Source organism: Cicer arietinum, chromosome 7 (assembly GCF_000331145.2).
Source record: "Cicer arietinum cultivar CDC Frontier isolate Library 1 chromosome 7, Cicar.CDCFrontier_v2.0, whole genome shotgun sequence".
NCBI lineage: Eukaryota > Viridiplantae > Streptophyta > Magnoliopsida > Fabales > Fabaceae > Cicer > Cicer arietinum.
This window is the reverse complement of record NC_021166.2, coordinates 31371096-31380988: the sequence shown is the minus strand read 5'-3', so window position 1 is coordinate 31380988 and position 9893 is coordinate 31371096. Positions and strand designations below refer to the sequence as shown.

Below are 9893 nucleotides of genomic sequence, written 5' to 3'. Positions count from 1 at the left end.
ATCCAGACTCTCTGATCATAGGAAATTTAAGTGATCCTTTGAAGACCAAATATGCTTTTAAAGAAACATCAATGTTTGTACTTTTGTCTAAAATCCAGCCTACAACAATAAACGAAGCTCTATCAGATGATGGAGAGATGGATGCAAGAAAAACTAAATCAATTCAAGAGAAATGATGTATGGGATCTTGTACTCAAGCCCAAAGAAAAGAAGTCGTTTGGAACCAAGTATTCAAGAGAAATGTGAAGTGGTAAGAAATATAGCTAGACTTGTAGCTCCAAGCTATAATCAATAGGATCTTTAGATATTTGAATGGCACTACTAATCTTGGTCTTTGTTATAAGTCATCCTCTTAGTACAGGTGCGTAGGTTTTTGTGATGCTAACTATGTTGGAGATAAATTAGAATGGAAAAACACTAGTGGTAGTTGTAGATTCCTTGATGAAAAATTTGATCTCCTAGTGAAGAAAAAGACAAGGAACCCTTGCTCATTCTACAACTAAAATAAAATATGTTTCAGCAACCAACTATAGCACTTAACTACTGTGGATGAAACATCAACTATAAGACTTCAAAATTAATTAGAGTAACATTCTTATCTTTTTTGATAATACTTCGGCTATATGTTTCACCAAAAATCATATTTTACATTTGAAGACAAAAAATATAGAGATTAATTATCCATTATTAAGAGATTATGTCGAGAATGGTAAATTAAACATAAATTCATTGACAGTGATCAATATTGGGTAGATATTTTTATAAAACCCCTTGCTGAAGAAAAATTTAAACATTTAATTTATAAAGGAATGATTTTGGAATCCCTGTATGCCTTTACATATGGTAAAACATATTAATTGCTTAAATATGTATGTTGTATATCTGATGAATTGATTTTTTCCTCTATCTCTAGTTGCTTAAAATACAATTTAATTCATTATGAACAATTTTCTTGAAAAGATGTGTGAGTTTGTGACTTTATGACTTGTGTCATTTTTTGTGTGTTAACGCGTGCATGGTAGTTATTGTTGTTAGCTTTTAGAAATTCAGCCGTTTTATCAAAAACACCAACAATCAAGTCACTCACTACTCGCATGTATTTGCCACACTATTTCCATTTTTTCAAACCTTAGAAACCTCTCTGAAACTCTCATGAATTCTCTAATGGCTTCAAGTTACGCCTCTTCTTCTACCCTCGCGAACATTTCTTCTACCCCTTATGGAATGTAATATGGATCAACTTGATACCCTCAGTGAACTTCAAATTGATCTCTCTAATCTCACTAAGAACGGGTTCGACTTCATTGAAGATTTGGATGGTTTGAGTACTTTAACCTAGATCAACATTCTTCTTTAGGAATTCTAGTTAAAACGTTCTAGAGGTTTGCTGATGTAAACAAAGACAGAGAAGTCTCCAGTATGTTTTAGGGCTTTCCATCAAAATCACTCAACAAACCATTGCTACTATTACCAAATGCCTAGATGAAGGTGTGATAATTGAAAATGGATATACATCAAGGGTTAACACATCTAAAATCAACAAGTAATTTTTTAAAGATCCTAATGTCAACTCCAAGTCAGTACATTTAAAGCCCAAGTACAAGGTGCTCTTCAAGATTTTTATTGAATGTGTGGTGCCTAACGGTGGCTCTATTGATCATGTCAGTAAAAACCACAAGGGGTTGATGCAGAACATCTCCCAAAAGATCAAGAATATTTTCCAAACATGGTACATGAGGACATGAGGCCTTGTATCATCAACTCTAGATCAAGCAAGATCAAGACTATTCCCTACTCAAGATTCATCATAGTCATGCTAATGAGGATGCCTTTCATTAAGGCTATGGAGGAACTGGGAGGAGTTGTTCAAGATGAGCACTTGGTATCCTCCCCTACACTAGTATTCAACATCCAAAATGTCATCAAAATGAGGCTCATTGCTATCAAGGAAAAAATAAAACTAAGCACTTAAGTCAAGAGGATCTCAACACAATCTAGTGGATCTCAAGACATTCCTTTCCTGGTTGGAGATTTGTACACACCGATTTTTTAGAAAGATAATAGAGGTCATTCAAGAGTATCTAAGGATGTACCACTCTAGTCAAGAAATGTCTCCAGTTCGCTTTTCTCTGCCAATAACATCTCAAGAGTTTGAGAAGAAAAGAAAAAGGACAATTAGAGTATCTACTACAATAGTGGAAGAAGAAGATAATTTCAACGCCAATGAGGAAAAAGAAAACTTTATCTTGAGAAAGAGACATAAAGTAAATTTCAGTTTTGAGTCTATTCATTTCTCTGCAAATATTACAAGGGGTAGTGGTAATAACTTGTCTGAACCTAAACCAGCTAAACCTCCATTCCCCTCTGATCAAACAAAACAACCTCAAATACCTTTACTATTTTTTTCCAGCTCTTATTCAAATATGGACGCCTCGTATGAGATTTTTGAGGCAACTATAGTAGACAACTTTGTTACCCTTAGATATAGATTAAATCCTTATCCCTTTAATATTGAATTTCCCATATCCACACCATTACCTTCCTATAATAACCCTCCACAAACACCTACCCAAATAACCAATCAAACCACACCCATCCCTTCCACAGCTGCATTTGACCCTTTCTCACATATGCTTGTAGATCCTATCCACACAACAACTAAGACAAAAACTCAAGTTGTAAATGATCTAGCCTCTAAAATTTCCTCATATGACTGACATGTTTATGACTTCGCCCAACCATAATCTAAACCTTATACTTCCATACCTCTAGACCTAGCCTCTTTTATTCTCTCATTTCCTTCTGGCTTGCCAAACCTTGACTCATTCATGACCCCTTTCACTGCTAAAATTAACAAGATTAGGAATATGAATGCTCAAAGTTTGGATTTTGATGAAGTCTCCAATCACAGGGACAATGTTCTTTCTTTTTTCACAATCTAGATTAGGGAAAACATGGAAGACATTTGGCCGCTCAGAACTCAAGTGCTTTGAGACATACTGATGAGATCCTCTACCTTTGGATCTTGCATTTTCTAAAACTTCGTGGAGACCAGAATAGAAAGCAATTGACTACTACATCAGAAAGTACATCGACTGAAGATAGTGTTCCATGTATCTATGTTCATATGGAACCACCAGCGATTATGTATTTTGGCACCATTGGAGTTTCTTGTGATTATCTCATAGGTTAAGTTACCTTCATTGGACATTCATGTTGTTGTTTTTAAAAAATATGCCTTTGAAGACTCTTCTTCTATTCCATCTGCACCTGCTTCTGACCCATCTCAGTTTGTAAAGAAGGGAGACTTTGATCGACAAGAAGCGAAAACTGATGCTTCATGGAATAGACAACCAAGAATTAAGAGTCCATTCAAAATACCTTAGGACTGATCTTAGCTAGATTGACCAATCCTTACATTTAATTTACCTTTGCTTTTCTTTCCTTTTGTTTATTGATTTTCACTATATTTAATGCCAAAAAATTCTTTATCTAATTATAACACTTATATCTTTTTTTTTTTTTTTTTGTGATTTACTTCTCTAGCTCAACTCTTTTTTCTGATGACAAAAGATGTAGTATATGGTTTTGATATATTTTGAGAACCATTTATTATCTTTTAGCAAACCCTAATTATCGAAATATAGTACTCCACTCTTTTTTGAAAACTTGCTCATATTAAGTGGGAGCTTTTCTACTTTACTTTGAACAACTTTGCATATATTATTTATTAAAAAGAAAAATTATTCACAATAATAGATGTGTGTCATCATCAAAAAGGGGGGAGATTGTTAGATCAAAGTTGGGTTCAAAAACCATGACCCCTAATTGTTTTGATGATAGCAAAAATTATTTTGTGGAAATAATTTATAGCACTAATAAGTTTAATTAAGTGTTCAGTTCTCTTGTCACAAACTTGAAAGACCTTACACTGCATCCTCTGATAATTGGAAAAGATAAACAAGTAAAACAAGGCAATACTCTAGAAGATCTGCTAAAGTTGTGACTAACTCTGATAAACAAGCTCTCAACGTACCTCTAATGAATATGTTAATTCAATTTCCCTCTAATAATTTTGCATCTGATGAATCTGGGCAAACAGTTGACAGTCTAGTGAAAGCATCAGGTCAACTCTTTGATAAAAGTTCAACATCCCAACAACCTCTGCTCACTAACTTAGGCTTTTCATGATTCTGGAGAAATGCATGACATCCTTTGAATATGTCATTCCCTGGTCTTCCTGTAACTTCTATCGAGATACGCTAACTCAATTATGAAGAAGGATTTGGATAAGTTTTTAATAATAATTCAAAAATCTCTGAATATTTGATACGAGTCATTAGATTACATGTTGATTTTATGCAATCACAACAACATTTAAAAACTCTAATGGCCTTGAAGTTTCTCTATAAAAGTACTTGTTATGAAAAAAACACGAGAAACTATTTTGGTCATATACATCCACCCCTGAATAACTTTGTATTATTTCTGAGTGTTGAAAACATCAAATACATTATGAGGGCATACCTTGTAAACATTCTCGTGTGAGAGCTATTCATAAAACAATATGAAACATTGTTTGTAACTTAGCCCAGTAGTGGCTACTATTCGAAACTGCTTGACTATACAAAGCTAGATGGTTTCAGTGGACTTGTGATATTGTTTATGATTATTAGATTAAATCCTTTAGTGTGAAGGGATTGGACATAGCTACCGTGTTGGTGGTGAACCATGATAAATTAGCTTGTGCTCTTCGTCTTATCTCTTTATTTGTTCTAGCTTTTAACATCTCTAGTTTATAATTTGTTTTGAATTAAGTTTTTTTTAAAACAAAACACAATTCAAACCCCATTTTCTTCTGTTTTCTCTCTACACTTGGCATGAGAGCTCGGTCTCAAGGCAAAACACTTTACCGTGTTTGAGTAAAGATCTTATTTTATTATTTTGACTAACTCTAGTAATGAAGCTACATGTGGAAATGTTAACATGTCTCCTTTGTTTGATGGAGAAAGAGTTAAATACTAGATAGATCGGCTGAGAAATCATGAACTCAAGAACATAGTCAAAGATGTCTATGAAGCTGCTTTGTTACATCTCACATGTTTGTCGTCCTTCTTGTATTAGATTGTTAATGCTCTAACAAATGTTTGTCAAGATGGGAGAACGGACCCTTTTTTCCAATTTCAATTTATTATTTTAGACAAAATAAATCTTTAAAACCCTAAACCTCTAAAAGCAAAATAAATTGTCATTAAATATAGCCAATAATCAACAATTATATAATAATAATATACTTATTATATTACAAATTTACCAGTGGCATTTCTTTTATCCCTTAATTTGCTGAAAATTCAAAGTTTGATTTTCAAACACCGAAGGGATTAGGTTGTGTATTGCAACCATCAATTACATCATTTGAAGGCAGTATTAAAGGCTGATAAACAAAACAATCGGCAACAGATCCATTCGGTTGAGCAACAAGATCAGCAACATGTTAACCAACATACGAGGTAGCAAAAGATCCATTTGGTTGAGCAAATGTATCTGCATCAGCAATAGGCAGACCAAAATAAGAGGTCGCAACTGATCCATTGTTCAGTCGAGCATTATGCCTACGTTGTCTAGGAATCCTTTCACCAACATCTTCTTTATTCATTGGCCTAATTGACGATGAATTTTAAATTAATGGACTTAAAAAATGACAATAAAAAACAAAAGAAAATCAAAAGAAAATGTACATAACAGGTGGGGAGGGTTGCAATGGTGGTCGTAGGTTAGGTTGCACAACCATGAGCTAGAGAAGTTGGAAAAACCACTTCATTTTCTTTATGAAATAAAGCACTACCAATTGGTGGTTGCAGAGTTACTTCATGACATAACGAATTGGTAATTGCGAGGCACTTCATGACATAATTTTTATAGTTTATAATTCTTTCTATTATCTTAGTTTTGAGCTTTTGAGCCTTAAAATTGTCATTTCTTAATATGTGACTATCATGTATTATTTCTTAAGGAGTTGCATTAATTCTTAATGGCGTTACTTTTGATTTATGTAACCTTGTGCATGTTTTCTCCTTTGTTAGCTCTTTTTAGTCGCATTACAAGTTAAGGGTCTGATTTCAATTAACCTACCTTATAAGGAGTTAGGGAGAAAATTATTTATCTTGTCTTTGTAAAATTCTAAGTTTTAGGTTACTCATGGGATAACAACCTTTAAAGTTTGAAGCGGTTGTAAATTAGAAAGAAAAAAAGTTGTTGTTAGTTCTTATTGTTGAAGAAAGAAACAAAGAAAAAAAATATTACTTCAGTTTGTGTATCTTGATTATATGCAACAGTTTTGGGAATCTCCACAATAAAAGTATGAAAAAGTAGATGATAACTCTTAGAATTATGAGTTATTGCACTTATTTTTAGCTCTAATTTGTAACATTATTGAGTTGATGTAAAAGGTTATTTGCATAAATAGAAGTATGTTGTTAATTAATTAAGTATTCCCTTTGTGATGAATGCTAAAAAGAGGAATGACATCACCCTTTTTAGGCAAATTGAAGATGAAACTTTATTTGAGGCTTGGGAAATGCTTAAGGATTTTCTTATGAAATGTCTTCATCATGGGATACCTATTTGAATCAAAATGGATACATTTTATAATGGATTGGTACCCTCAACAAGGCTAATGTTTGGTGCATCATCAGGATGATCTTTATTGAGCAAGTCTGATGAAGAATGTGTAAAGCTTATTGAGAACATAAAAACAAATAGCTATCAGTGGCCTACTACTAGGGTTAATTCAATCAAGAAAGCGGTTGGACTTCATGAAGTTGGTGAGAGCACAACACCTGCAGCATAAATGGTTGTTTTGACTAATTTTCTAAAGAACATTGTTGCAACACTTGCACCAACAGCTGCAGAACTAGTAACAATCCTTGTGAGAACTATACTTTACTTTCATTTTATTACTTGTTTTGATTGTATATACTTACACAACTAGTTTATGCAACGATTGGATAGTTTGAGACTAAGTGCCTATTATCCAAATATTTTCTACCCTTAACCAAAAGTCCAAAAGTCTGTGTTTGTTATATTTTGATTGTTATCTAGAATTTTTCAAAACTATGGTAGGATGATGTATGTTCTAGGATTTAAGTGTTAGATTCATAATATTTGTGAAACACTTGAGAGAAAATTTGGTGAGGGTGTGAAGAGAGAGTTAAACTTGATAGATGAATGTTGACTGTGTCATTCTAACTTTTCCAATTAATGTCTTTTGAGATGTTAAATGAGCTTTGAGCATGATGAATGTATTGTAATAGCATGAACTTAAAAGATTAGTTTGATTTGATTTGAAATTTTGAGTATAAGCTTGATTTTAATTGTCACCCTAATTTGAATTTCATTGTTGCTTGGGGTAAACAACATACTAAGTTTAAGGTTGTGATCATTCTTCATCATATGCATTTTTTTTTATGGTTTATAGTATGTAATTATCCTATTTGTCTTTGTTCATTAGTGAATTTTAAAACTTATATGATATAGTTTGTTTATTTTAAGTTCTTGAACTCTATTAGGGTGTTTACGTTTCATTTCCTTGATTAAGTACATATTTTTCATAGTATTGCTTTGTTTCATTGTTTTAGTGTAGGGTTGTAATTTGGACAGAAATCAACACGGCCATTGTGAGATATTTTAACCATAGATGTCAAAATTGATTCAAATAAGTTGCAAATGAAAGCGAAGATCTATAGCTACAACTTTCATGAAGACACTCAAACCAAATTTTGGACTCGAAAGAGGTGATACTTCATATGTTGTCCGCTGAAGCGCATTCCCATGTGTTTAGGGGCACATTTTTGCAAAAACCTAATTGTCTTTTTTTGTCCCAGGTGGGCCTGATCGCCCTTTTCATTTGCTAGAGTGCACGAGAAGCTACTGAATGTATAAAATGCTTTAGGGATCTTTTCATTTGTTTAGAGACTAGAAACTTGTGCCAAGCAATGGAAACTTTGAGGAGGTTGATTCTAACAACATTGAAAATGTATTTTAAAGAAGCATTCATGAATAATTCTTGTAATTCTTCTTTAATCTCTACCTTTTGTCATTTTTCATGAGTAACTTAACATTCCACTGTAAGGGATTAGTATAACTAGATGAATCCTTTAATTTATTATTTGAACTTTTTCTATTGAATGAGTTTATTGGATACTTTTGAAATTGCAAACACGAGAAAGGGGTTAAATTGTGTTTGACTAAGTTGATAATTTTTTCATTATTTGATTAATCTATTCAAACTTGATAATTTACTTGGAGTAGAAGCAATAACAAAACTAAGGAATACGAGAATAAAGTGACACAAGTAATTTATCCTTGTTCACCGCTAACTTGGAAACATTCTACCCTTCATTCAGAAGGATTTAATCCACTAATTCAACAACTTGATTTACAAAACACTTGACCCTCTAAGTTAGTATTCTCAAACAGCTTGACAACCCTAGACTTTTTAGGAACACACACATCTTGACTCTATCAGCCAAGTCTTCTCCACACAATCTGACAACCTCAGATTGTTGAAGACACACTAACACCATTATCGGGTTTGAATATAAAGGATTGGAACTTGAGTAGTTGCTATTAACAAGCTGATTATAACAATGACTATCACACTCTAAGAAGAACATTTAGAAATTATTTTTCATTTGAACAAATGTTTCTCTCTTTGAACTCTAAGATGAATTTGGAATTTTGAGCTTGAGTTCTTTTATTCTTTTCTAATTTTTCAATTATCTTCTTCTTTAGTCTTGAGTATCCATTTACAGATAAAATTAGGACTTCAATTTAGTCCTTGTTTAAGTCTGAATTGTATCTTCATTCCTATCTTGGTCAACAATGCTCTTATTCAAAAATAATTATGAACAAAATGTTTTTTTATAATATGTTCTTAAGCCAATTCTTAATTTTTGATTCCAATCTGAGCAGTTATTCTAGATTGATTTTGTTCGTATTTTGTTACGATCGAGTTTGTTAATTCTTCATATTAATATTGTTAAGATTTGATTTTGTAAATTCTTCAGATTGATATTGTTCGTATCACTACAAGATTGATATTATTCTCCTATAAATTACACTCTTCGTGTCATTTTTCATTTCTACCTTCTCTCTAATTTTTTTATCTACCTTATCACTAAATTTTCTCTCCACGTTCTCTCTACAAATATTTTTTCTCCAACTTTTCTCTCTTCCTAAATTTCAGTAATTTTTTAATTTATATTTTGTTTTTTAATGTTATTTTTCATTTGAAGTTATTTATTTAATGAATATTATTTAATTTTTATGTTGACAGTTGTGCTATTTTTTTTATTGCGAAGAGTTATTTCTTGTTTGTAAGCTTCAAGTCAGACAATACATGACATCAAGTTAGTATATAATGCATTTTAAATATAGATTAGTAATTTATATAACTATTATTGTTATATGGTTATAAAATATTTTTAGACTTGATATTTTATTTTAGAATGTCCATTAATATATTATTTTTAAAATTGAGTATAATATTATTTTTAAAGTTTAATATTAGTAAGATTTGATAAAATAAAAAAAGTACTAGTAAAATATTTAAATTGTAAAATATATAAACACACATATGGATATAGACCGTAGTTGGATGTATGATAGAAATTTTCCTGGAAGGAATGGTCTAAAACAACATTTTGCTAACAAGGTTGAAGAGTTTCTCAATTTTCGAGATTGCAGAAAATTGTTGAAGATGACAGGGGGATGAGATGCCCATGTTGTTTATGTCGATGTAGATGGTTTAAGAGTGTAAATAAAATAAGAGTGCATTTATATGAAGATGGATTTCAGTCTAACTATTGGATTTGGACTAATCATGGGAAAGA

At 32.0% G+C, this 9893-nt stretch overlaps 1 non-coding gene across 1 annotated transcript; it reads right to left on the bottom strand.

The window, feature by feature from the left end:
* Positions 1 to 6511: 6511 nt before the first annotated feature.
* On the bottom strand, positions 6512 to 6618 carry LOC113787904 (small nucleolar RNA R71). The gene has a single exon (XR_003474423.1). It is a non-coding gene; the product is annotated as a small nucleolar RNA R71 (small nucleolar RNA).
* Between the last annotated feature and the right edge of the window lie 3275 nt (positions 6619 to 9893).